At 51.1% G+C, this 27,217-nt stretch overlaps 1 pseudogene; it reads right to left on the bottom strand.

Moving 5' to 3' along the window:
• Positions 1–807: 807 nt before the first annotated feature.
• LOC119215778 (piggyBac transposable element-derived protein 4-like) lies at positions 808–2,973 on the bottom strand (annotated as a pseudogene).
• Between the last annotated feature and the right edge of the window lie 24,244 nt (positions 2,974–27,217).

Raw genomic sequence — 27,217 nt, 5'->3', positions numbered from 1 at the left:
ATCCGAATGTCGCAGCAGAAATCGAGACTCATCAGACCAGGCAACGTTTTTCCAATCTTCTATTGTCCAATTTCGATGAGCTTGTGCAAATTGTAGCCTCAGTTTCCTGTTCTTAGCTGAAAGGAGTGGCACCCGGTGTGGTCTTCTGCTGCTGTAGCCCATCTGCCTCAAAGTTCGACGTACTGTGCGTTCAGAGATGCTCTTATGCCCACCTTGGTTGTAACGGGTGGTTATTTGAGTCACTGTTGCCCTTCTATCAGCTCGAACCAGTCTGGCCATTCTCCTCTGACCTCTGGCATCAACAAGGCATTTCCGCCCACAGAACTGCCGCTCACTGGATGTTTTTTCTTTTTCGGACCATTCTCTGTAAACCCTAGAGATGGTTGTGCGTGAAAATCCCAGTAGATTAGCAGTTTCTGAAATACTCAGACCAGCCCTTCTGGCACCAACAATCATGCCACGTTCAAAGTCACTCAAATCACCTTTCTTCCCCATACTGATGCTCGGTTTGAACTGCAGGAGATTGTCTTGACAATGTCTACATGCCTAAATGCACTGAGTTGCCGCCATGTGATTGGCTGCTTAGAAATTAAGTGTTAACGAGCAGTTGGACAGGTGTACCTAATAAAGTGGCCGGTGAGTGTATATATATATATATGTATGTATCCGTCAAGTATTTGTGTAAATGTGAATAAAGACAATGCAGATTGGTGTGTACATCCATTGTGTTTTTATTACGTCAAGCATTCAGCCTTCACCCCCGCCCTCCGTTAGTAGTAGCACGCACGCACGCACACACACACGCGTTCAGCCGTCAGCCCCCTCCACCCCTTGTCGTCCTCGCGTCCTCCAATAGTCGCAGGTGCGCGCCGCGCCTCCGTCGTCATCGCCGCCGTCGTCGTCGTCTCCGCGCCCCACGCCTCCGTCGCTCGAGACACGCCGGTCGGCGCAGGCGGGGCAGAACGCGCGCGAGCAGCCCCGGCAGATGTACCTCCTGCACGCGCAGCAGACGGTGTGCGTCTTGCTGTCCTTCTTCGACGGGCAAATCTGACACCTCTTCCTCTTGCTCGCCACCCTGGACAGAGCCGAGGCGACGACCGCCGCCCGCGTTTCCGCCTCCAGCGCCGCCTCGGCTCGACCGCGCGCCCTCCGGGCGGCCCGCACGACCGCCGCGGACGCTTCCGTGCGGGGGAGACACGCCCTCCTCTCGACGAGCGGCGTCACAAGCTCTTTTCCGAGCCGCTCGAGGAAGAACCTGCGCTTGCTCCGCTTGCCGGACATCCAGTCGGGACGGGCCTCTCGCTATATCACAAAGGCGTTGTAGGCGGACACGTCGACGACGTTGTGGAACACGACCAGGGGCCAGCGGGCCGTCATCCTCCTGCAGCTGTACGTGCCGATCACCTTGTCCAGGTTGTCCACGCCTCCCTTGTTGCGGTTGTAGTCCAGGATGATCGCGGGCTTCCCGTCCGGGCGGTCGCCGACCTCGGCCTCGGCGTGCCGCGTGCTCATGAGCACCACGTTGCGGTTTTTCTTGGGCACGTAGGACACCAGGGCCGTGGTGGGCGTGAACGCAAACATCGAAGAGAACACTGCCCTGTCCCTCGTCGCCAGCAGAGCGGGCGGAAGCTCGGGCTTGTTCTTTCGAACCGTGCCGACCACGGTGATCCCCCTGGCCAGGAGCCGGCGCGCCAGCTCATAGGACGTGAAGTAATTGTCGCACGTCACGTTGCGACCCGCCAGGCCCTCCGTGACGTCGAGCACGACCCTCATCCCCAGGTACCTCTCGGGGCCGCCGCCGCCCGTCGTCGGCTTGCCGGTGTACACTTGCATCTTCCACGCGTAGCTGGATCTGGCGTCGCACGCCACCCACGTCTTGATTCCGTATTTCGCCGGCTTGCTGGGCATGTACTGCCTGAAGGGACACCGCCCTTGGCGGCGGGGGGGGTTACGAGGAGAGAGAGAGAGAGACACACACACACACAAGACAGAGAGCGTCGTCATCATCGGCATTGTCTTTTCGCGAATCTTTACAAGAAAATGAAAAAAAAAGCCCCTCCGCCGCAGCCGCCGCTTACCTCTGAACGGAACCAGCTGCTCGTCCACGGTCACCTCGGGCCCGGGGTTGTAGAGGAGCGGCAGTCGGAGCACCCACGCGTCCCACACGTCTCGCACGGCCGCCAGTTTGTCGCTCGCTCGTCGCTCGCGCCTCGTCTCGCGGTCGTCGAATCGCAACAGTGTCGAGTACGCGTGAAAGTCCTTCAGCGGCATCGTGGCGCGGAAAATGGCCCTTCCGCTCTCCGCGTCCCACAGACTGGCGGCGGCCTCCCCTCTGGACCTGTACACGCCCGCCAGGATCAGGAGGCCCACGTAGGCGCGCAGGTCGACCCGGTCCATGCCTTTCCAGTCGTCCCCGTATCTTCTGCGACCTTCGAGGTTGGTCATCTTCAGGACAATGTCTTCTATCGCGGGCGTCACAAACAGCCGGAACGTCGAGGCGATGTCGGTGGCGCGGGACGCCGCTTCCGCCGTGGGCCCGGGGGTCGGCGGACCCGGCCGCCGCCGACTCTGCTCGTCGGTCGCGCCCCGTCTGTCGTGCGCTGTCGAGGACCACGTCAGTTCGCCGTTTTTGGACGGAAAGGTGCAGGTCTCGGGTCTTTCGCCCACGACGCGGTCTTCTTCTTCTTCTTCTCCTTCTTCTTCTCCTTCTTCTTCTTCTCCTTCCTCCTCCTCCTCCTCCTCCTCCTCCTCCTCCTCCTCCAAAGACAAAGCTTCGTTCTCCGGGTTGTATTCTTCGCCTTCGTCGTCGTCGTCGTCTTCTTCTTCCCCTCGTAGCTCTCGTTCTTTGTTGTCAGCCGCGGTCGAAGCCTCTCCCTCTCCCATGTCAGAGTAGTGGTAGACCTTTCGCGGCTCCACCGGATCTGCGAAAAGACGTTCAAGGAGCTCGAGCGCGGTCGGGGTCGCGGCAGTCATGACTTCGGGCCCTTTCGGGGAGACGAGTGTTTCGCGCGTCGCCTCGCCCGACTTTATCGCGCGACGTTAGTATCGCCTCTCTCGCCGACCCGTTCTGTCTCTTCTGTCACGTGCACGCACGCACGCACGCACACACACACACACACACACACACACACTAATCCAGCACCTCGGACAGATCTGCGCGCGCGCGAGGAGAGAGAGAGAGAGAGAGAGAGAGAGAAATTCCAGCACCTCGGACAGGGGCCCCCGCGTCCCACACCCCCCTGAAGCTCTATCTGCGAGCGCGCGAGGCGAGAGAGAGAGAGAGAGAGAAATTCCAGCACCTCGGACAGGGGCCCCCGCGTCCCACACCCCCTTGAAGCTCTATCTGCGAGCGCGCGAGGAGAGAGAGAGAGAGAGAGAAATTCCAGCACCTCGGACAGGGGCCCCCGCGTCCCACACCCCCCTGAAGCTCTATCTGCGAGCGCGCGAGGCGAGAGAGAGAGAGAGAGAAATTCCAGCACCTCGGACAGGGGCCCCCGCGTCCCACACCCCCCTGAAGCTCTATCTGCGAGGGCGCGAGGCGAGAGAGAGAGAGAGAGAGAAATTCCAGCACCTCGGACAGGGGCCCCCGCGTCCCACACCCCCCTGAAGCTCTATCTGCGAGCGCGCGAGGAGAGAGAGAGAGAGAGAGAGAAATTCCAGCACCTCGGACAGGGGCCCCCGCGTCCCACACCCCCTGAAGCTCTATCTGCGAGCGTGCGAGGAGAGAGAGAGAGAGAGAGAGAGAGAGAGAGAGAAATTCCAGCACCTCGGACAGGGGCCCCCGCGTCCCACACCCCCCTGAAGCTCTATCTGCGAGCGCGCGAGGCGAGAGAGAGAGAGAGAGAGAGGGAGAGATAGTGAGACATGTATACTTTCATGATTCTTACCAAGAACTTTGCACAAACTCCTCCTTGGTCACCCGCCAGCGCAGCCAGCGCAGGCAAACGCGCGGACAGAGAGTCAGGTGGGGGGGTGGCGGGTGGCGTCTGTCCGAGGTGCCAGGGCGCTCGCAGTGTGGCGGATTACGTCGTGGAATTCCACACGCTGGCCGTCGACAGTCAGTGGGACCAAGCAGCGCTCTTCGACGCATTCCTACATGGACTCGCCGACGCAATCAAGGACGAGTTGGCGGCACGGGACATGCCCGCAGACCTGGACTCGCTCATCGCTCTAGCCAACAGAGTGGACGGCCGCCTACGGGAGCGGACGAGAGAACGCTACGGACCGGGAGGAACGGCACTTCCGGGTTCTCGGGACGATTTTCGCCCACGCCGAGGATTTTTCGCCAGACACAGCCGAGACTCTCCGGGCGCAGCCGAGTTCGCAGCCCCGGAACCCATGCAACTAGGTCGCTCCCAGCTTTCTCCGACCGAGCGGCAGAGGCGAATCAGGGACCGCTGTTGTCTCTACTGTGGGGAATCAGGCCACTTCATCGCCACCTGCCCGGGAAAAGGGCGAGCCCAGCCGTAGCACGGAGCCTGCGGCTGGGCTGTGCCGGTGCTCCGGGGCTCACCCCTCGTCATTTCCGTTTTCATGTCACCTTTTTTCATGGTGAGAAGCCCCTGACTGTACAGGCAATCATTGACTCGGGGGCGGATGAGTGTTTTTTGGACACGGGTCTGGCGACCCAGATGGGACTCCACTCCACTCCGCTCGACGCGCCGGTGCACGCTCGAGCTCTTGATGGTCACTCCCTGGGCAGGGTGACGCGGGCCTCCTCCCCTATAACCATGCTGATCTCCGGTAACCACCGAGAGGAGATACGTTTTTTGCTTCTCCCCTGTCCTCAGGTGCCGGTGGTGCTGGGGCTCACGTGGTTGCGGCGACACAACCCGGTGGTGGACTGGCAGACCGGGCGTATCACGGGCTGGGGTGCGTCCTGCCATACGCAATGCTTGCGCTCCGCACCTCGACCGGTACCGGTTCCCGACTCCGGACCCGGGACCCGAAGCGACGTCGCCGGGGTTCCGGACAACTACGCTGACCTACTGGAGGTCTTCAGCAAGGTACGTGCCTCATCCTTGCCCCCGTTTAACACAGCCTCCGGCCACTACGAGTACCTGGTAATGCCCTTTGGGCTAACTAACACACCAGCATTTTTCCAGGCGCTGGTTAATGACGTCCTACGCGACCTGTTGAATATTACAGTTTTTGTCTACCTAGACGATATCCTGGTGTTTTCTAAATCTGTCCAGGACCATGTCAACCACGTGCGCCAGGTGCTCCAGCGGCTCCTGGAGAACAGACTGTTCGTGAAGGCAGAAAAATGCGAGTTCCACCGCTCCACCATCTCCTTTCTGGGCTACGTCATAGCGGCAGGGAGCATCCAGATGGATCCAGGGAAGGTAAGGGCGGTGGTGGACTGGCCTGCCCCGACCACCCGCCCGCAGCTGCAACGCTTCCTGGGGTTCGCTAACTTTTACCGCCGATTTATCCGGGGTTACAGCACGGTGGCAGCTCCACTCACCGCACTCACGTCTACCAAACACCGCTTCCAGTGGACACCCCAGGCCGACGCCGCGCTCCGGCGCCTCCAGAAGCGGTTCACGACGGCACCCATCCTGATCAAGCCAGACCCCACGCGCCAATTCATCGTCGAGACGGACGCCTCAGACACCGGGCTTGGGGCAATCCTCTCCCAACAGGACGCGAGGGACCGGAAGATCCACCCCTGCGCCTTTTTCTCTCGCCGTTTAAGTCCCGCTGAAAGGAACTACGACGTGGGGGACAGGGAGCTCCTCGCCATCAAGGCTGCTATGGAGGAGTGGCGGCACTGGCTGGAGGGGGCCAACCAGCCGTTCATCATATGGACGGACCATAAAAACCTCGCCTACCTCCGCTCCGCCAAACGCCTCAACGCCCGCCAGGCCCGGTGGGCGCTCCTGTTCGCCAGATTCAAATTTACAGTGGCTTTCAGACCTGGGTCACGCAATGGGAAGCCCGATGCCCTCTCCAGGATGTCCGGCCCGGATGAGACCGTGTCGACTCCGGCCACAGTACTTCCCGCCTCCTGTTTCGCCGCCGCAGTGTGCTGGGGGGTGGAGGCGGTGGTTCGCAACGCCCAGCGGTCGCAGCCCGATCCGGGAGGAGGTCCCCCGGGTCGGCTTTTCGTCCCGGACGCAGCCAGGACCCGGGTGTTGGAGTGGGGTCACGCGTCACGTTTGACGTGCCACCCCGGTTCCAGACGGACTATGGCGTTCCTACGACGACGTTTCTGGTGGCCCACTATGACCACCGACGTTCCCTTGTTCGTGGCTGCGTGCGAGGTGTGTGCGCGGAGCAAGAACCCCCACCGCGCTCCTGCGGGCCTCCTTCGCCCATTGCCGGTACCTCACAGACCGTGGTCTCATATCGCGGTGGATTTTATTACGGGGTTGCCACCCTCGGACGGCCACACAGTAATCCTCACCGTCGTAGACCGGTTCTCCAAGGCCGCCCGCTTTATCCCGTTGCCCAAGCTCCCCTCGGCCAAAGAGACCGTCCAGGCTATACTGCTCCATGTCATCAGGCAGCACGGGTTTCCGGTCGACGTGGTGTCTGACCGCGGCCCCCAGTTCATCTCCCAGTTCTGGAAGGCATTCTTCACCCTCATCGGAGCTACTGCCAGCCTCTCCTCTGGTTACCACCCCCAGACCAACAGCCAAGCTGAGAGGGCCAACCAAGACCTAGAGACCTCTCTCCGGTGCATGGTAGCCGCCTCCCCGACCACCTGGAGCCAGCAACTGATCTGGGCGGAGATGGCCAGGAACACCCTGCCCTGCACGTCCACCGGTCTCTCTCCGTTCGAGTGCTCCTTGGGGTACCAGCCCCCCTTGTTCCCGGACCAAGAGATCGACGTGGGAGTGCCCTCGGCCCAAGCCTTTGTCTGTCACTGTAAGCGGTTCTGGCGGCGAGCCCGAACTGCCCTACTCCGAACCAACCGGCGATACCAGACACAGGCCAACCGTCGCCGCACCCCCGCCCCTCGCTACCGTGTCGGGCAACGGGTCTGGTTGTCCACCAAGGACCTGCCCATCAAGGCCGATAACCGCAAACTGGCTCACCGCTACATTGGCCCTTACCCGATCACGCGGGTGATCAATCCGGCGGCGGTCCGACTCAGGCTGCCCGCTTCCCTTCATGTCCACCCCACCTTCCATGTGTCGCGTGTCAAACCTGTCTCTCACTGTCCTCTGTCTTCTACCCCCAGACCCGTTCCCGCCCCCCGGACCATAGACGGTGGTCCCGCCTATACGGTGCGGCGTCTCCTGGGGGCCCGACCGCGGGGCCGGGGTTTCCAGTACCTGGTTGACTGGGAGGGTTACGGCCCCGAGGCGCGCTGCTGGGTCCCGACCCGGCACATCCTGGACCCAACACTCATTCAAGACTTCCACCGCCGCAATCCCGGTCAACCAGGCGCGGCTCCCGGTAGGGCGCCCAGGGGCGCCCGTTGAGGGGGGGGGTACTGTCACAGCCGGTGTCTCGTTAAGTGTTTGTCTCTACCCCTCCCAGGTGTTTCTCGTCCCCTGATTGCCTCCCCGGTGTATTTAACCTCTGTTTGTTTGTCAGCCCCCTGCCAGATCGTCTTGTGATGTCTCCAAGCTTTCCAGCGTTCCCGTCTCTCTGTCTTCTCCCGGCCTGCCCTTCGTACCTGACCCCCGCCTGTCCGACCACCTCTGTCTCCAGCCTGACCCCCCGCCTGCCTGATTGCCTCCCGCCTGACCCCCGCCCGGCTGAGTACGTCTGTCCCCTGCTCGACCCCCGCCTGGCTGACTACGTCCGTCCCCTGCTTGACCCTCGCCCGGCTGACTACGTCCGTCCCCTGCTTGACCCTCGCCCGGCTGACTACGTCTGTCCCCTGCTCGAACCCTGCCTGCCCGACCGTCCCGCATCGTGCCCCGCACAGGCCACGCTACTCACAAATAAAAGCGTTGTATCCTGCTTACCTGTGTCTGCGTCTGCTATTGGGTCGCCCTCTGTCATAGAGTACATCTTAAGTGGCGAGTATCCAATGAACAATGTCGTTGGTGTCATGAATTTGCTTGAAATCGCAGATTTTTAGATTTCCTTCACATATTACCGCCAATCACAGTTGTATATTCTAAAATGTGGGTTGTAAAATGCCAGATATGATCGTACAAATAACTATAGTACATTTAATTCATATTATTGACTCAAAGATGTAATAATTATTTTAAATCAACCCTTACATTTGCGCAAATCCTGATCCCTTTCACCTTTTGACCTCTGCTAGTATGTTTGGCCCATGTTCTTTCTGTCAAAACAATGCACTTTTTACACTGTGTTTATATATATATATGCTTCTTGGCATCATGTGGTTCATAATCATGTAATTATTTAGTTATTGTACAGCCAGATTGGAAATAATAAAATCTGATCCAGTTGATGATCTCTTCAGATGTAAATCAAAAAAAGCGTTGGATTCATTGGGTTCATAATTGCTGCAATCCTTTTGGACCTATCTGCTGCTTTTGACACAGTAGATCACACCATCCTACTCCATCGCCTTCAGCACATTATTGGACGCTCAGGGAATGTCCTTACCTGGTTTTATGGATAGTGGATAGTGTAATGCACAGCAAACTACGGAGCAGGTGGATTTTATCTTGAAATACTGTGAATTTCTTTATTTATATTAGGACAGACAAAATATCAAAGAATAGATAAAAAAAAGGGTTTCCCAAACCAATATATTGCCTCATAGTCGAATATTGTACCAATGATTTTACAGTACGACACATTCATATAGCTTTTCAGCTGACTTAAATTTGCACTTTCTTATTGCCTGATTATTATTGCCCAATTATTCACGTGGAAAAATATAAGAGGTGCCTTTACCAGAAGGCAAAAAGGTAGATGTAAAAAAAAAGTTTGGATGTGACACCTCTTTCCCATGATCCTCAGGTACCATCAATTCTCTAAAGATGCAAACAATTTGATTGTAACGTGGGAAGATTTGCACCAAATGTATGCATACTACCTAATTGAAAAATATATATATTTTTTTTTTTTAGTTGCACAGGATTACATGAGATGATATATGTTTGGCGATGTATGGTTACTATTTACTTTATTTGTGCAAGTTTTGGGGGACTCAAAAGCCATACTATCCATTTTTTAATTTTGCCAGACTTGTATACAGCTTTTGGGAGATGCTCTTTGATTCTTTTTACTAATGGCAGATATTGTTCACTGTATAATTTGGAAGATTGATAGCATTTGAAAATTTGTACTGAACACATTTGGTATTGGAAATGTCATTGGAAAATCCAAGCAGTGTTGCAGACATTTGATCATAAACATCATGTGGCGATTTAATCTTAAACTGCAGGTGCAGATGAAAGGTAGAGGATCACTAAAGTTAATAGCAGTATTCGTACTGATCTTGTGACAATTCATCGGTTGTTGTCTGGATTCAGTCTGGGCCTTGGGGATTTTCCGGGCAAATTGTGTCTGCTCATCCCATCTGTAGATGGTGGGGGACCCTGCCACCCTCTCACCACACCTGTCATAAAGCACCTTCTGATAACAGTTATATGACTGCCTTCATACAGAGGTTTTGACCCTCTGCACTAAAAGGTCCCAGTCAAAAGTGTGTTTTTGACAACCCAAGGATGTCTGTTCATCCTTCCTCTAACCCTCTTTATTGTTTTCTAACTACTGTGTAGGCTAATAAAAGTGAAAAAGGTGATACAAAGATTTTTTATTTATTCATCACCAATCATATACGGGTGGTCCACAGCGAAGGTGCTCTGTTCTCCTGGGAACTCAACCCAGAGAGGTCGGTGTGGGTTTCAATAACATGAGCGGTTCTAAAACCTCTTCTTCATCTACTGATGCTTCAATTACCAACTTAAAACATGACAAACATTGACCTCTAGCGTCATAAAGCAGAAGGTAAATAAACTGCACTGCCTGCAGTACTTCCACTGAGCAGCAGAGGGAAACAGTGCTGACCTGAGTGGCGGCAGACCGCAGGTGTGAGCCAGGTGGAACGCAGTAAACCAGTAAGGCACCAAACAGTACCTGAGGGCACAAGAAGCAACACTTGGACCCTGCAAAACTGATAACAAAGATGACTGTCCATGTTGACGCTGATATTTAACAGTGCCCCCGTCCTCTTTGTCGACGAAGATCGATTTAGACGAGTTGTCATGTTTAATAAACAAAAACTTAGGAGAGCAGACCGGTAACATCCAGTGATATGTGTGACCGGCGAAGGTCGCCGAGGCCACGGAAGGGGAAGTCGTAGCTGGGGACGGTCGCCAGCAGCAGGCCTTGTTCTGGGCGCAAACCGGAGGAGTGGCCGCAAACCCCCCCTCCCCCGTGTCCCTCTCGAGGGATGGCCGCCACGAGCGCTGCCTGAGGAAGCTGACCGTCCGCCTGACCTCTGGGCGGAAGTTGAGTCTGGAGGAGTGGCCCCACTCTGGTGCGCAGACTCGCTGGGACATGGAGACGGTGGGCGGCGAGGGGTCAATGGAGGTGTCCTCCGTCTCGAACTGGTAAAAACGGCACTCTGGCTTCATATTCTTGGAGCCTGGGCGGTAAGATGGGGTGAAACTAAAGAGGGACGAGATAGAGCTCACCCGGCCTGTCTTGTGGCATGTGTTATCTTTTTTTTAACATTTTAAAACACTTGGGAAATATAGATATTAGGCTCTAAGAGCTACTTCATTATCGTTTCTTTTTGTTACACCCTCCAGAACGTGGTGGCGTAGGGCCGCTGTCCTTTTTGTCCCTGGCCTGGTCAGGGTGACTGTGCTTCGTGGGCCGCTAAACACCAGAGTTTTTGAATTGCTCTTAGTCTGGACTCTCCTCTGAGACCCGTTGTTGTCCTCGTGCCACAGGGAACACGGATCACAGGATCACTGAGCCACTCAAACTCAAATTCAGTTACACATGAAAACACAAATATTTGCCTAATCAATAGGGCACTCGACCCCCCGCTCCTCCCCTCTGGGGATCCTAAAAGCACTTCCGGGGGGAGCAGTCGGGCTCTTTGAAATCTCAACAAGGCTAACATCGCAACTTTTGTTGCAGCATTCGTTGTGTTTGAAGTATTAGTATGGGAAGAGTTATGGTATTTAACCGTGAACACATGTTTACATTTTACTTCCTACAGTGTGAGTAAAGAGTACCGTGAGCCCGTGAAGGGACACTTTCAATATGCAAAGCTTAATGATGGCGGGGGGTTTTGGGCCGATTTGGTCCTCTACCACCACCGTCTGTCCTGGAGTCTTTAAATAAATCATGATATTGTTGCTGGAAAAGCAAACCTGACTACTTTAAAACACAGTCATTCAATAATCTTTGTAATCATAAAGGTTTAATAGAGGTTTGTTAAAAGTGTGTCTTATATTCAATCACTTAGGAACTATCTAAAGTTACATGTTTTAAAACCTCTAACTCCGTGGAATAATTTATTCAACCACTGCTCTTAGCGAAGCGCAACTGACCTTAATCCAGAGAAAACATGTTGGTACAGTGTTCATACTAGCGTAAGTGGGATGATGAAAAATCACAAAAGACAGACATATAAAAGGTGAGTGTAAGTTTATTTTTGTAGGTGGCGATTCACGGAGGAGGTTTTTTTTTTATGTGGGAAACCAATAGATGGAAAAACCCACAGATGTGTGTGTGTGTGTGTGTGTGTGTGTGTATGTGTGTGTGTGTGTGTGTGTTTTTGTGTGTGTGTGCGTGTGTATGTGTGTGTGTGTGCGTGTGTATGTGTGTGTGTGTGTGTGTATGTGTGTATGTGTGTGTGTGTGTGTGTGTGTGTGTATGTGTGTGTGTGTGTGTGTTTGTGTGCGCTGTAAAGCGCAGGTGGAAGGGGAGCGGGGGAAATGGATGAGGTACAGGATGTGTGGGAGATGAAGAAGGTGTTACGCCATGTCCTGAATCTTTCGCCTCATTTTATCCATTTCTGTTTTACGGTCTTCCATCCGTCTCCCAAAAGTGCCCAATCTCTTTTTCTTAGAGTACAAGCAAATGTTTTCAAGTAAAGTTATTTCAACCTGAAATTCTTGGGCTTTGATTGCCATCAGATTTTCCAGCTTATGGATCATGGAGATCAGGCAAGGAATCCTCTCGTTCTTAAACATGACGTTTTCTGCCTCCAACAGCTCCTCGTTGGCCCTGTGCTGCTGCAGCTCAACCGCTAGAAAGATGTTATTGGTTTCTAGGGCGGTGAATTTGGACTCTAAGCACTGTTTCTGGCAAATCAGTTCTCTTGTTGTCCTTTCCTCCAGATCTACCAAGTCTTGCAGCAAGGTGTTGTTGTTTACCTCGAGCTCAGCATTTTTGAGAGCGAGGTGCTCTGCGGTCTCGGTGATCTCCAAAACCAGATCAGACTTGTTCAAACGGAGAATCTCCCTCACAGCCTCTGTCTCCTTAAACAGCTGCACGTTTTCTGCTTCCAACTTTTTGTTGTTGTCCTGCTGCTGCTGCAGCTTCTCCTGCAGATGATTATTTTCAGAGAGTAACTGTGTTACTTCTGATGCCGTGGACTGTTGCTGGTCATCCAGAGCTCGATGCTTTTGGCAGGTGTCCTGACTGGCCTTAAGTTCAGCAGTATTGACAGCAAGTTGTTCTTCTGTCTCGGTGAGCTTCAAAACCAAACACCTGTTCTGCTCTATTAGTTGCTGGTTCTGAAGCTTTTGGTCTGAAACCATGGATGTGTACTCGCAAACCATGCGGTCGTAGGCCAGCTCTTGTTCATGTAGCCGGCTCAACATATCGGCCTTCTCGGTGTCGATTGAGGCTCGGAGGTCGCTGACCAGCCTTATCATGGTGTGGACGGTGTTGTTAGCACGAGATAGTGCTATATTTTCCTCGTATCCTGACGGAGGACACCCAAGCAGAGGAGCGCGAGCTCTAGGTCTGCGGTTGTTTCCGCGAGACATGGTGAAATATAATAAAAACACTTAAAAAAGGTTGTTTGTTCGTCGATATCGACTCTGTGTAGTCTTTAAAAAGACTGTTGGAAAGCCTGTAAAAAGGCTGAAAGCCCTGAAAAGGGCTGTTGTTTGGATGCTAAAGACTTGATGTGGTCTTTGAAGAAGGGTGTTGAATCGTTCTAAGGCTACTTTGGTCTGTAACGGACTGGAGAAAAAATCGAACCTGCTCGCTCTGAACTCAGTAAGGGACTGAAATCATCTGATTCCGTTGGGAAGTAGTCTAATTCCGTTCCATTCCATTCCAGTAGTCTGATTCCATATGACACTCATGAGGGGCGATGCATTCTGTCGCCATGGAGACAGGATACAAAGACAGTAGTTTACAATAAAACCCACATTGTGTGTGTATATATATATATATATATATATATATATATATATATATATATGCTGCTGTTAAATCAAAGAGCTCATCAACTAAATAAACACAAATATTCCCTGGCTCTATTCCTTTTCACAGCATCCCTGTTGAGGTGTCATTTCAGGGTCAACAGGTGTAAATAATTACAGCAGTATTTACGGCCCTGTTCCATTTCGCTGGAGCGGGCCCCTGGTATTGTGCCTGCTGGTACACACTAAAGAGAATGTGATCATAATTACTCTACTTTAATGTACTTGCCTTGCTAAGACATGTCACCAAAATCTGCTGTGACCAGGCTAATAATACCATGCATATTCACAAGCCTTCGTACATTTCACCATCATTATTCTCTCTAGGTTGGGGGTTAGGAGTCAGACGGCCATTGTGGTCTCTTAAAAATCTACTTTAAATCAAGAATTGAGGAACAAAAATTAGCCTCTAATGCAAAGGGGACATGTCTTGTCCATGAATATACCACTAAATGAACTTTTTAGAGCGTAGCTGGGCATGCAGAGCGTTAAAAGAGCACGAGACAACAATTTGCCATTTAAAGATATCATGGAGTAACATGTTTACCTGAAAAAATACTCGATTTCCACCACATTTCATTAAAATCTATTTCCTCTGAAAGCTTATTACTATTTGTCCATGTACCTTTTGATAGTCTATTTTAGCATTAAAACCATAAAAAATAAAACTTTGGGTTACTTAACGTAACCTCGGTTCTTTGATAACAGAGTGAGGTGTTTCACTATGGGAATCGTCTCGGCGTGACCAACTAAGGAAGCTCCAATGACACCACGTCTGTCAGTGACAGACAGTTCGGGCTGTGCTGGGGCCCCGCCCCCTCATGTTACCACAGTCGTCAGCCCCTCGCAAATCATTCTAGACCCATTTCTTTCTGTGTCAATGCAAGGAGGAATGTGTTGGTGAAACACCTCACACTGTTATCAAACAACCGAGGTTACGTTAAGTAACCCAAAGTTCTTTTTCTAACTTTGTTCGGTGTATCACTATGGGAGATATAGACCCCCCCCGGATTGCATGCCATTCCCAAAGTCAAAAATTGTTTTACCCGGTGAAGACTATCACACGGGCGCTGGCGCGTTGGCCTTTAGCACAGCGTGTGCTAACGACGGCCTGAGACATCGAGCCTGTAAAACCTTACAAAAGTATGAGCTGTAGACCAGCTCACTTCCGCACAAATATCCTGCACAAGGAACACCCTTGAACAGGGCCCATGAAGAGGCCATACTCCTTGTGGAATGCAGCCGCCCCCCCCCCCTCCCCCCAGACCCCGGGGGGGCTACAAACACTTACAGGTATAGGCTAGGGATATGGCTTCCACAATCCAGTGGAACAGCCTCTGGCGTGACAATGGCTTGCCTTTGTGAGAAGTGGCCCAGGACACGAACAGCTGATCTGCTTTTCTGAAACCTGCTGATCTGCTCACATACAAATGCAGTGCTTGCACTGGACACAACGTGTTAAGCCTTCGTTCCCCTGAGGAGGAAAACAGAGGTGGGTAAAAAGCTGAGCGCTCCACCGTGGGACGCTTGTACGCTGCCTCCAACATCTTAGGCTCAAAAGCCTGTTTGAGCCGCATTTAGACCCTAGTGAGCCCTGGAGAAAACTGTAAGCAGGAGGGGCGAACCGATAAAGCCTGTGAGTCACTCACACGCTTTGCTGTGGTTAAAGCCAAGAGCAATGCTGTTTTAAGGGAAATAAACTTTATCTCCACTGCCTCTATAGGCTCAAACGGGTGTTGAGAGAGAGCCTCCAACACCACCAATAGATCCCGCAGAGGAACCAGGGGCCTAGAGACGGGGAGCTTACAGCGAGCACCTTTCATGAAGCGACATACTAAAAGGTGCTGTCCTATCGTCTTCTCACCAAAGCCCAAATGACAGGCTGATGTGATGGGTAGAGCTCTCCCCCCCCTGCCTGTTTGGCCACACCACCTTAATTGGTGATGCCTAACAGGTGTGACCAGGTGCTCATTAAATGGAAGCTTTTGCCCCACTAGAGCTAGAGGGGGGCTTGCTGTAGGTCTCCCACGGCATAGGCACAGCACTCGCCACGTGCGGATGGGCTTGAGCGGAATCTAGAGGTATGTCAGGGGTTTTCTGTTTTAATATGCTCTTTTAGCAGTGAAATGTTTATTGGCGTTATTTACCTTTTCTTTCTTTTGTACAGGAAATGATCAGGTGGTGCAACGCTGAGCCTGGTTACTGCTGTTTTTGCCTTTGATTTAAAATATATTATGGTTACCCGGATTATGTAGTATTTTTGATTATGAATTGTTAATTTGTTTTCTTTCTGGGTTAATGTTTTTGCTTTGTCCTACATAAACAACCATTACTGTGCCCTATACTGGGGGTCCCTTTAATGCCAGTGCAGGTGGGCATATAGTAGGCCTACAGGGGTGGCTCACGAGGTGGAAGGCCCTTTCAGTTTATTTTGCTTGTTTGCTGTGTTTTAATTCTTTTTGATTTGCTGTGTTTTCTTTCCTTTGACCTGGTGGTGGCCCCCTTGTCCCCTTTCACTCCCCCGCGCCTGTGGGCCTCAAGTAGTCACCTTGTACTGGTAGGGTACCCCAAGTGTAGTAATCCTTTTTCAAAGCATAGATTATATTTTGCCAAAAAAAACCAACCAATGTTTTTGGATTGATTATTCCTTTTCTTTTAAATATTAAACCTACTTGTAAATAAAAAAAACATTGTTACAAAACTGGAACTTCACCTCTCTGCTCCCTTTCTTTTTCATTAAAACTGATATTCTTTGGGTGAGAGTCCCAAAGTGACGTTGTCACCCTTGTGACCAGGCGAACGGCCGCCCCGGTTACAAATTGGCGTTGCTGGCAGGATTCTTTTTTATTTTTATTTTTTTATTTTTATTTTTTTCTTGAGCAGAGACGTGTCCTTCTAGTTCACTTTTCTGACAGTTGCTTTATGTAGGACCCCCCATGTGTATATTTTTCGGGTAGCTTACTATTTATTTCTTTTTGTGCAAAAACAGCAGTTGGCCAAAGGTTCTTCTTAAAGAGGAAGAGGAACCTGTATCCCTGTTGGCTCCCAGGTGCCAAAACCACCCAAGTCTATAGAAATGAAAGAAGGCCAGCTGGACTTACGGGACTTGGTGATTCAACTCCGGGCTCAAAATGAACAACTTTCACAAGAACTTTCAGCAACGCAAGCACGTCCAGCAAGCTTGACTCCTGGCTCTTCTGAACTCCCTGGCCCCTCTGGATCTGCTGGTCTCCCAGGGGCAGCGCCTGAACGCCTACTCTACATCCCCAGAGAAAGGAAGTGTCCCATGTTTAGGGGGAATGTGGGTATAGGAGTGGTAGAATGGGTCGAAGAGGTCCGTGCTAGCATGCGAGCCAGGCATTTAGCTCGCATAGATCAGGCCTATTTCATTTACGATCATTTGGAGGGGTCTGCCAAAGATGAGATCAAGTATAGGCCCCAGCAAGATCGTGAGGATCCAGAGAAGGTTTTGACTATACTGCAGGAAGTGTATGGATGTTCACTGTCTTATGTTGCTTTACAGAAGGATTTCTTCTCCAGAAAACAGCTAGAGGGTGAGTCGTTGCAGGACTACTCTCATGCTTTATTTGAGCTTATGGAAAAAATCATGAGGAATGCTCCTCAGGCTATACCTAACTCTGCCATTCTATTGAGAGATCAGTTTGTGGAACATGTTAATGAATCAGATCTCCGCAGAGCTTTAAAACAGGTTGTACGTGCTAAGCCATTAGTTACCCTTTTGGATGTGCGAGGGGAGGCAGTCAGATGGGAAAGGGAAGGTAGACAGCTGGAAAGTAGGCCCCGCAGTTTTTCAGTCCCCTCCATCTGTGCTACCCACCTTTCAAGGGTGTCTGAGCAGACGAGTACCTCATCTCAAAGTGAAATGGCGGAGATAAAAAAGATGCTTAAAGCACATCAAGAACAAATTAACCAGCTTTCCACCCACCTCTTGCAATTACAGAACCCCTCCAAATGGTCTCGGCCTTCGAATACAGGCCCTGTTCTCTGTAGACGCTGCCAGCAGCCAGGGCATTTTGCTCGTAATTGCGATAATCCAAGGGTCCCTTTTCAGCAACAGCGCCCCCAGGCGCATCCTATGCAAAGGGCAACTGCTCAAAATCAGCAGTCGGAAAACTAATGCCCTCTGTTTTGCAGAACCACGATTCAGAAGGGGCCATTACAGGTTCATGTTATCCAGTGGATGAACAGTGTCTCTCTCAACTTGTTAGTCCTTGTCCACATGTTGCAGTGGTCATTGGTGGGGTTGAGGTAGACTGTCTACTAGATACCGGGTCAATGGTCTCTACAATTAAGGAGTCTTTTTTCCACCAGCATTTTGACAACTCTCCCCAGGCATGCCAGTGGCTACAACTTACAGCAGCTAATGGACTTAGCATTCCATATGTGGGGTATGTAGAGCTCGATGTTTCTGTAATGGGTACAGTTATTCCCAAAAGGGGGATTCTAGTGGTTAAGGATCCTCCTGGTTCTTCGTCCGAATCTGACGTTCCTGGTGTCTTAGGCATGAATGTATTACGTGAATGTTATGCAGAGTTGTTCGGGCAACATGCCTCACCCCTTTTTGATGTCTCACTTGTGAAAGAGGCCCCTGAGGCATGGAAGAAAGCTTTCCAAAAGTGTCACGAGAGCCGGGCCAGACCTGCAACAGGTGCCAGTGGAGTTGCTAGGGTGAGGGGGAAACATCCAGTCTACATACCCGGGGGGACAGTTAAATTTGTGGCCGCGACCTGTCCGCAGAGGTGTCTTCCACCTTTCCAGGCTTTGTTTGAACCTTTTGCCAACCAAGAAGCTCTTCCTGGCGGTTTGTTAGTATCTCTTGCTATGGTCACAGTGCGTCATGGTACTGCTTACATCCCAGTTGTGAATGTTGGTGACACTGATGTTAAACTTTACCCCCGCTGTGCCCTAGGGATGCTAAACCAGGCCCAGATAGTGAGTTTACCTACAGACATCAACGAGGTTCCCAGGAAGCCAGCAGGAATGGGTACCCTGGCGACCATGAGTTCTCAGACGGGGCAGGTGAAAAACATCTCTGATACACTATCTTCTCTTGATCTTAGCAATGTTCCAGAGACAGAGCAGGCTAGAATACGGTCCATGTTTGAGAAACATCATGCTGTTTTTTCAGCATTTGAAGGGGATCTGGGATGTACTAACCTTATAGAGCATGAAATCCCATTGCTAGATGATGTGCCTGTGCGACAGAGGTTTAGGAGAATCCCCCCCTCAGATTACGATTCTGTTAAAAACCATATCAACCAGCTCTTAGAGACCCAGATAATCCGAGAAAGTTGCAGTCCATACGCGTCCCCAATAGTCCTCGTCAAAAAGAAGGATGGAAGCCTACGGATGTGTGTGGATTATCGTCAACTCAACAGCAAGACACGCAGGGATGCCTTTCCCTTACCTCGGATAGAGGAGTCCCTCGATGCCCTGGCAGGAGCACGTTGGTTCTCAACTATGGATTTGGCAAGCGGCTATAACCAGGTACCGGTCGCAAAGAAAGATAGGGCAAAAACAGCCTTTTGTACACCTTTCGGCTTGTTTGAGTTTAACCGCATGCCCTTCGGCCTCTGTAATGCGCCTGGTACATTTCAAAGGTTAATGGAACGGATCTTTGGTGCACAGCATTTTCAGACACTGTTACTATACCTGGATGACGTGATTGTCTTCTCTTCCACAGTAGATGAGCACTTAAAGCGCCTCGATGCCGTGCTGTCTCGCTTGCAACAGGAGAAATTAAAAGTAAAGTTCGAGAAATGTTGCTTCTTTCGCACGGAGGTAAACTATCTTGGTCATGTGATTACCAAAGATGGCGTAGCCACAGACCCAGGAAAATTATCAGCTGTGGCAAATTGGCCGAGACCAACAAATGTAACGGAGTTAAGGTCATTTTTAGGTTTTTGTAGCTACTATCGACGTTTTGTGGAGGGTTTTGCAAAAATCGCAGCCCCCCTACATCGCCTTGTAGCCAACATGATAGACGCTCGCACAAAAAAAGCATCTCGGAAGATAATTGGGGAGCTTTGGACTGAACAATACGAGAAGAGCTTCCAGGACCTTAAATCCAGATTAATTAGTGCCCCTGTGTTGGCGTATGCTGATTTTTCTCTGCCTTTCATTCTAGAGGTGGATGCTAGCCTCAGTGGATTAGGGGCAGTGCTATCTCAGGAGCAGGATGGAAAAGTGAGGCCGGTAGCATATGCCAGCAGAACCCTGACGCCAGCAGAGCGAAACATGCCCAATTACAGCTCCATGAGGCTTGAGTTTTTGGGCCTAAAATGGGCAATGGCTGAAAAATTTCGGGACTATTTGTTGGGTCAAAAATGTGTTGTATGGACTGATAACAACCCACTTAGCCATCTGAGCACTGCAAAGCTGGGGGCAACAGAACAGCGGTGGGCGGCTCAATTAGCAGCTTTTGACTTCTCCATTAGGTATCGCTCGGGTCGCTCTAATGTTAATGCTGACTCCCTTTCCAGGCAGCATCACCATGGCAATACACCGCCAAATCTGAGGACACTCCTTCCAGGAACCGCCCTCCCAGAATTCCTGATGAACAAGGTTGACCCTTCAGTACAGGTAACCCAGATGTCAGTGTTTGCCCTTCCGTCTCACACCCCAGATTACCTTGCCACCCTCCAGCATGCAGATCCAGTGTTGAGAAGCTTCCTTCAGTTTTGGCGCTGCAAACACCCCCCAGACAAGAAGGAACGACAGGCTCTTTCGAAACCAGTAAAGGAACTGGTGTGACAGTGGAATAGGATGGTGGAGAGAGATGGGCTCCTATATCGTCGCATTCACCGTCCGGATGGTGGAGAAGAAATTCATCAGCTGCTGCTGCCAGCCTCCCTGCGGGAGGAGGTGCTTCAACAACTGCATCAAGGTCATGGACATCAAGGAGTGGAGAGAACTACTAATCTGGTAAGGCAGCGGTGCTACTGGCCAGGTCTGTATAAGGATGTCAAGGACTGGTATCAAAAATGTGAACGATGCACCCTGGCCAAACCCGTATACCCTGATGTGAGAACACCCATGGGCCATCTGGTAGCTTCCCGACCGAATCAAATTTTAGCCATTGACTTTTCTCTGCTGGAACGTGCTCGCGATGGAAGAGAACAAGTTCTCATTATGACCGATGTCTTCTCCAAATTCACTCAAGCTGTCCCGACCCGTGATCAAAGGGCCTCCACTGTGGCAGGGGTACTGGTCCGGGAATGGTTTTATAGGTTTGGGGTGCCAGCCCGAATACATTCGGATGAAGGTCGGAACTTTGAGAGCTTGTTAATCCAGCAGTGCAGTTTCTATGGCATAAAAAAAACACGCACCACGCCATACCACCCCCAGGGGAATGGCCAATGTGAGAGGTTTAATAGGACCTTACATGGCCTATTACAGGCCCTTCCACCTGTCAAGAAGCCAGATTGAGTCACCATACCTTCTAATGTTTGGCCAAGAACCCCAACTTCCTGTTGATTTTCTCCTTGGCAAGATTCAGGAACCAATTGGAGGTACTATCGGTGATTGGTTGCAAGAACACCAAATGCGCCTCCAGACCGCCTTTGATGGGGCCAAGGAAAGGATCCAAGCAGCAGCTCGCCTCAGGAAGGAACGACATGACCAGCATGTGGCTGGTTGCAACCTGACAGAGGGTGAAATGGTCTACTTGAAAGACAACAGTGCTCGAGGCAGAGTGAAGATCCAGGACATTTGGTCCCCGGAGGTACAAAGTTGTCAAGACCCCTTCTGATGGTGGAGCAGTGTATTCTATCGCACCCCTGGATGACGCAGGAAAAATCAAGCATGTCCATAGAACTCTCCTGCGACCAATCCCACTAACCACCCCTATAAGTGAGCCAGACTCTGGGGAGCAAGGGAGATCACCTACCAATGAAGGAGATTGCGAACCGAATGGTGAATGGTGGATTGTCCCCCAACCAGTGACAGCCACGCTAGAGCCCTTGGTTTCCTGCTCTCAACCACCTGCACCAGCCGAATCTATTGCTGGCACCATATCCCCAGTGGATGTGGATAATGATGACCCTATGGAAGGATCCAGTACAGTGCCTCTTTGTCGAAGCCAGCGTGAGACAGCAGGGAGACACCCAAACCCCCATAATCTCCCTGTGCCAGCATGGAGAAGCGGGAGAGAGGCTGCAACTTCTCGGGTAATATGCCCTCTGCCACTCCTAGCCTGTGGAAGTAGTTTTCCTTAAAACCGTGTTTTCTTTTTTGTTGTTGCTTGTTTTTTTATCGGCGGGTCGCCGACAGAAAATGGGGGGTAGATTGTGATGGGTAGAGCTCTCCCCCCCCTGCCTGTTTAGCCACACCACCTTAATTGGTGATGCCTAACAGGTGTGACCAGGTGCTCATTAAATGGAAGCTTTTGCCCCACTAGAGCTAGAGGGGGGCTTGCTGTAGGTCTACCACGGCATAGGCACAGCACACGTGCGGATGGGCTTGAGCGGAATCTAGAGGTATGTCAGGGGTTTTATGTTTTATGTTTTAATATGCTCTTTTAGCAGTGAAATGTTTATTGGCGTTATTTACCTTTTCTTTCTTTTGTACAGGAAATGATCAGGTTGGTCATCTCCAGGACAATGTCTTCTATCGCGGGCGTCACAAACAGCCGGAACGTCGAGGCGATGTCGGTGGCGCGGGACGCCGCTTCCGCCGTGGGCCCGGGGGTCGGCGGACCCGGACGCGGCCGACTCTGCTCGTCGGTCGCGCCCCGTCTGTCGTGCGCCGTCGAGGACCACGTCAGTTCGCCGTTTTTGGACGGAAAGGTGCAGGTCTCGGGTCTTTCGCCCACGACGCGGTCTTCTTCTTCTTCTTCTTCTTCTCCTTCTTCTTCTTCTTCTTCTTCTCCTTCCTCCTCCTCCTCCTCCTCCTCCTCCTCCTCCTCCTCCAAAGACAAAGCTTCGTTCTCCGGGTTGTTTTCTTCGCCGTCGTCGTCGTCGCCGTCTTCTTCTTCCCCTTGTAGCTCTCGTTCTTTGTTGTCAGCCGCGGTCGAAGCCTCTCCCTCTCCCATGTCAGAGTAGTGGTAGACCTTTCGCGGCTCCACCGGATCTGCGAAAAGACGTTCAAGGAGCTCGAGCGCGGTCGGCGTCGCGGCAGTCATGACTTCGGGCCCTTTCGGGGAGACGAGTGTTTCGCGCGTCGCCTCGCCCGACTTTATCGCGCGACGTTAGTATCGCCTCTCTCGCCGACCCGTTCTGTCTCTTCTGTCACGTGCACGCACGCACGCACGCACGCAGGCACGCACGCACGCACACACACACACACACACACACACAAATCCAGCACCTCGGACAGATCTGCGCGCGCGCGCGCGAGGAGAGAGAGAGAGAGAGAGAGAGAGATTTTTGATTTTTTGAAAGCACTTTATTTACTTATTTACCAAAATGTATGACAAAAACCAAACGCTGCTGCGTTTTCACACAAAAGAGAACAAATATATATACATACACACACACACTCACATTAAAAATTGTGCAAATTCCAGCTCATCATGAGCCACCGAACAAACAATATTGTTAAAACACCAGTGCAGTTTAAAAGCATCCAAATCGCCAATGTGCTTAAAAAACCTGAACTCTAGCCAGAGTCTTGCTCTTATGTTACACAGCCAGATAGCCTGGGCCTCCTGCCCCTCCCTGTTTTCCACTCTGTTTTTCCTTGATAAATAAATTGCCATTTTTGCTTCCCCACAGAGGAAATTTAGGAGCTGCCATTTCTCCTTTTCTGTTTTTTTGTAGACAGCTCCCATAATAAATACCTGTTCTGTAAAAACCACGCTAAAAAGACTAAAAACCAATGTTAAAAGAGAGAAGAACTCTGTGAGCCTCTTACACTCAGTAAAAACATGATAAATAGTCTCTCTAAGATCACAGAATGGGCACTGGCTAAGAACAGAGGGATTAATAACAGAGATAAAAGCATTGGAGGCGACAGCACCATGTAAAATTCTCCACTGGAGGTCAGCAGTCCGTTTTTTGAGGGGGGGTTTATATAAAATCCTCCACTGTGGGCCAGGTCCATTTTGTCCCAGTCTGTTGGACCACACAGTGGGGAGCCTGTTACACAGTCCAGTTCTGTTTATGGATTTCACGCAATTGAAGTACAGAGTCTTTTTTCCTGCTTCATGTAAAGTCAGACTCTTTGGGCTTGTCGTAGCGAGCAGGGGGCCGGTGAGGTCCCCCAGCTCCGGGCTCAGGTACATCTCAGGGTGAGGGTCTGCAGGGTCGGGCTCCACTTCTCGTTGTCTGTATTTCTGGAGGAGGCTCCTCTCCTCCACCGTCAGCCTCTGGTTCCACATCCCCAGGAGCCTCCTTGCCACCCGGACAGAATGTAGACCCAGCAGAGAGCCCAGAGCCGGGGCGTCGTTCAGCGTCGGCCCCACTGCGTCCACCAGCTGCTGCAGGCACAGGATTCTTGTCTTCACCAGGGTCCCCGTCAGGCCAGGGGTACCACTGCTACTGATGTCCAACCTGGCTTTATAAATCAAAGGTTCTCTCAACAACCAGTACAGAGAGTACGACTGTGGGCATCTTTTACGATTAAAAAGGGCCCACGATTTTAAAACGCCCTGATAAAACGGAGGCAGCCCTTTTAAATTTAAAAATCTAGAATCAATTAAAAACAGAGCAGTATCCAGCCCCAAGTTGTTTGCACGTCTGAGGATGCAGCTGGCCACGTCTCTCCACACCAACCCAACCGGACCTGCAAGATATTTTCGTACAAACTGAATTCTAAACATGGCCGTCCGGCTGGCCAGATGGACAAGGCCCTGTCCCCCCTCCTCTCTGGCTAAAAACAGCACCCCCTGTGGCACCCAGTGCAGACCCCCCCAAAAGAAATCAACCATCTTCTTCTGTATGTGGGCTAGGAGGCCCGAGGGAGGGTCTAGACACATGAGACGGTGCCACAGCTGGGATGCGATCAGGTTGTTTAAAACCAAAACTCTACCTTTAAAAGACATTTGAGGGAGCAGCCATTTCCACTTGGAAAGTTTCCCCTCAATTTTTTCTGTGACGCCCTCCCAGTTCTTCTGGACTATGGGTTCTTGTCCCAGGTATACTCCTAGGTATTTAAAACCATCCTTCTTCCATACCAGGCTCTGGGGTAGAACCGGGAGGCCGTCACGCCATTCACCGACAGCGAGGGCTTCACTCTTCCTCCAGTTCACCCTCGCCGCCGATGCCCTACTAAACTTTTCCACAATTTTGGTTAAAAGGTCTGCATCCCTCTGTCCCTTAATAAAAACAACAACGTCATCAGCATAGGCTGATAAAACCATGTTCCCACTAAAACCAGGTAAAACAAGGCCCTCCAGGCTAGAGCGTATTTTTTTGAGGAGGGGTTCCAGGGAGAGTGCATAGAGCATCCCGGACAGGGCACAGCCCTGCCGGATCCCTCTACGCACTCTAAAAGGTGCACACAGACTGCCGTTTATCTTCAGCACACTCTCAACGTCCCTGTACAACACTTTGATCTTAGCTATGAAACCAGCGCTGAACCCAAACTTCCCCATGACTTTCCAGAGGAAGTTGTGCTCAACCCGGTCAAAAGCCTTTTCCTGGTCTAGAGAAATCAGGCCAGTATTAATGCCCAACGAGCTGGAGACCTCCAAAACATCTCGAATAAGGTAGACATTGTCCACCATAGACCTGCTGGGCACACAGTAGGTCTGGTCCCGATGGATGACCTGCTCCATAGCTTCCCTCAGCCTGGAGGCAAAGACCTTGGACAGGAGCTTGTAATCCACACACAGCAGGGACACAGGGCGCCAGTTGCCGATGTCCTGCAGGTTTCCTTTTTTTGGCAGCAGAGCTATTACAGCTCTGCGGCAGGACATCGGCATGGAACCAGAGGCCAGACTCTCATTTAGTACTTCGAGGATGTCTTCCTCGAAGATGTCCCAAAAGGCTTTATAGAACTCAGCAGGGAGGCCGTCGATGCCAGGAGCGCGCCGTCCCTGCATACCTTTCAAGGCGGCCCTCAGCTCCTGCACCTCTATGGGCCTGTTGAGCTGCTGATTGGTCTCCTCGGAGACTTGAGGTAGCTCGCTGCAGAGCTCCTCCATCAGTGGTTCCTCCTCCCTGTACTCGCTGGCATACAGGGAGGAGAAGAAACCCGCAGCTCGCCTTCGAATCTGGCATGGTTCCACCACGGGCTGCCCTGCATCACCTAGCAGTGAGTGGATCACCCTCCCCTGCCCACTCTTCTTCTCCAGGCCGAAGAAGAAGCTAGAGGGAGTGTCCATCTCTGTGATGGTCTGAAATCGGGACCTGACCAGTGCGCCCTGTACTTTAACGTCAAACAGGTTGGCCAGAGCCATTTTTTTTACTTTGAGGACTTCAATATGTCCCCGATCTCCTGTGGACTCGCTTAAACGTTCTAGTTCCACTATATCAGTCTCCAGGTCCTTCATAGATCTGGTGAGGTCTCTGGTGACGTTGAAGGTGTGCTGTTGACAGAGGAGCCTAATCTCAATCTTGCCGCGGTCCCACCACTGCTTAAGACTGCTGAACTCGCTCTTCCTCAGCCTAAAAACACTCCAGAAATAAAAAAGCACCTCTCTAAAATTCTTATCAAAAGCTAAAACGGAATTAAAATGCCAGTATGCACTCCTAGGTAAAACATTTCCAATAAAAACATTACATAAAAGCAAAGCATGATCAGTAAAACCAGCGGGAACAATACTGCACATTTTAAAAATATTAAAATGCTGCTTAAAAACATAAAACCGATCTAACCTGGCTGAGGAGAGTCTACCTTCTCTAAGGTGGGACCACGTGTACTGCCGGCAGTCTGCATGCATCCTTCTCCACACATCCACCAGGCCATGGGAGTTGACCAGCTGCTTCAGAGCGTGCTGTGAAGCTGGATGTGGCTCTGCATGGTTGCGATCTAAAGATGCATTTTCTGTACAGTTAAAATCCCCACCCAAAATTAAAAAATCCTCCGAGGCACAACCATTTAAAATCTCATTAATTTGTTGTAAAAACAGCTTCCTCTCTGCACCGATTGTTGGAGCATACACATTGATAAAAACAACAGTAAAAAGGTCGAACCGTGCCTTGACTAAAAACAACCTCCCCTCGATGATGTGTTTGACCTCCAGGGAGACTGGATTAAAAGACCTGGAGAAGAGGAAGCCCACTCCTCCACTGAGGTTGGTTTTGTGGCTCAGCAGGACTTCCCCTTCCCACTCCCTCCTCCAGTCGGCCTCGTTGGTGCTGTCACTGTGCGTCTCTTGCAAGAAGAGAACATCAAGATGTTTCATTTTTTTAAATTCATAAATAGATGTTCTCTTCTTGGCATCTCTGGCTCCATTCACGTTCAGGCTTCCTATTTTAAGAGTATCCATGATGAATAAAAAAATTAAAACACAAATAAAAACCAAAAAATCAATAAAAACACACATTGGAGCTTTTTTCCTGACCATCGTTGATTGCTCGTTTTGCTTTTAGCACAAGTTTTTTCAATCTAAAAACCTCTTGATCGGTGAAGCCAGACTCCTCCCTCTGGCTCATGCGGAGTCTGGCTGAATTATAAAAACACACCAGGTCTGGGAAAAACTCATCAATTTTTAGATTTCTTTTATTTTTAACTTTTTGTAAGAATGTTTTTATTTGTTCTGCAGAGTATAGTTTTTCCCTTTGGCTTTTTGTTAAAAAGGCACTGTGTATGTCGCTGCCATCCGACACACAGCCCTCACTTTCACTTCCGTCTGTAAACTGCCCCCTACCTGCCTCCTCTTCTTCCCCAACTTTACTGGCTTTTGCCTCGCTGCCTATGTTTTGCTTCTTTTTTTTTCTTTTTGTTGCAGCTTTCGTCTCCCCTGC

Source organism: Pungitius pungitius, chromosome 9 (assembly GCF_949316345.1).
Source record: "Pungitius pungitius chromosome 9, fPunPun2.1, whole genome shotgun sequence".
NCBI lineage: Eukaryota > Metazoa > Chordata > Actinopteri > Perciformes > Gasterosteidae > Pungitius > Pungitius pungitius.
The sequence above is the reverse complement of the archived record's forward strand: the minus strand, read 5'-3'. Positions and strand labels throughout refer to the sequence as shown.